This window comes from Elephantulus edwardii, unplaced genomic scaffold, assembly GCF_000299155.1.
Source record: "Elephantulus edwardii isolate Elephantulus edwardi_28Jun2011 unplaced genomic scaffold, EleEdw1.0 scaffold00184, whole genome shotgun sequence".
Taxonomy (NCBI): Eukaryota; Metazoa; Chordata; class Mammalia; order Macroscelidea; family Macroscelididae; genus Elephantulus; species Elephantulus edwardii.
Genome location: NW_006399934.1, coordinates 1,138,712 through 1,140,208, shown reverse-complemented (window position 1 = coordinate 1,140,208; position 1,497 = coordinate 1,138,712). Strand labels below are relative to the sequence as shown.

The following is a 1,497-nucleotide window of genomic DNA, read 5'->3' as shown; positions in this document are numbered from 1 at the left end:
TTTTTCAGTCAGAACAGCATCTGATGTGTGCTCTCAGGACCTCAGTCTTCAGCCTTGCAGCTTTAGGCCAGAATTGCAAAGCTTTCTGAGCCCTGTTAATTAAGGCATCTTTCCTGAGTCTTCCAGCAAGCTTAAGTGAAGGCCACTGATTCTGGTTCTGTAGCATAACAGTCCCAGGTCAGCTCTGTCTCATGTCAGATCTCTGGCTCTCTGCTGCAGTGCTTTACTGTAGATCTGGCTGGCCCAGAAATTTCTGGGCCTGAAGGGTGCATGCTGCATTCTCTGTTTCTTCTTGGTGAGATTCCCAATTATCTGCCACTGAACTTGTTGAATTTAAATCCGGTAGAACGACACAATTAGTCAAGCCCCTTTTGGATTGATGAACACATTTTATTTACATGCTCCCACCCTACTATATGGTAAAGGCAAGGGCAACAGTTTAGGAAAGACATTTTCCTTCTTCTTTTTTTAAAAAATTGGAATTTTAATGAAAATTTAAAGAAAAGTTAGATTTTCATTCATTCTTCATTGCACATTTTTCTCCCTCCCTCAGTTCACTTTTTTTTTTAAAAAAGAAAACATTTATTGTTGTATAGGAAAGCCTTTTTGAACCATAGACCCACAACACTTCAGAACGCATCTCTATCCCTGTCCTCTGATTATGCCTCTTCTGGAGCTGTAGACTCCCTGAGGAGAAGGACTGAGATGAGCACTGGGTGGCACTGGAAGCTTGTACTTTTGGAATCAGATTCTTGGAGGAATGTGCAGATTGCAGAACTCACATCTTATACTCTTATAGGGAGAAGAGAAGATTTTTTTTGTGGGTGCTAGTTGACTGTACATACAATATGGAAATAGAATAATATTGTTTTTATGTGAAAGAATGAGCTGACTCCCTCTATAGTATAAAGCCAAGTCTACTTTATCCAACTCGATTTTAAAAAGAGGATGGGTTCTTAATGATTTTTGGGAAGTCTAAGCAATCTGACTAGAAAATGTACATATTCCAAAGTTCCCAGGGGAATGGTCTATTGATGGACTTTTAAGATGCAAGAAGTCTAGTAATTCACAGCATGTCCCTATTTTTGGATAGCTGAAACAAACCCATTTTGTCAAATCTTCAAAAAAAGTTTTGTTACCCATGAAAATTCTGTGTTGTGCTAATTTTGAAAGTTAAGAAGAATGATCTCAGTTTCTCTTTTGATCACCACTAGGTAGAAAGCTAGTAAAACGAAGATTTAAATAGACAAAGGAATTTTCAGGAGCAGTGACTTGTAGAGAACACGGTCTCCGGTATCACTGTATCTTAGTACTTCCAGTGTTAAAATAAACTAAAGGTAGATGGAAGATCACAACAATCAAAAAGGGACCAAACTGTTGACAGTTGACTACTAAGATCTTTCTAGAATTAAAGTCAGATAAAGAACTCTGATAAACTGAGATTTTTGGCTTTGGAACTCTATTGGATTGAACTGCTATTCTGAGAGGGCAATGGAT

The 1,497-nt window shown here is 38.2% G+C and overlaps 1 protein-coding gene across 1 annotated transcript in view; it reads left to right on the top strand.

The window, feature by feature from the left end:
- The window catches only part of LOC102856794 (butyrophilin subfamily 1 member A1-like), a 21,845-nt gene that overhangs the window by 18,082 nt on the left and 2,266 nt on the right, over nucleotides 1–1,497 (top strand). The window lies entirely within an intron of this gene.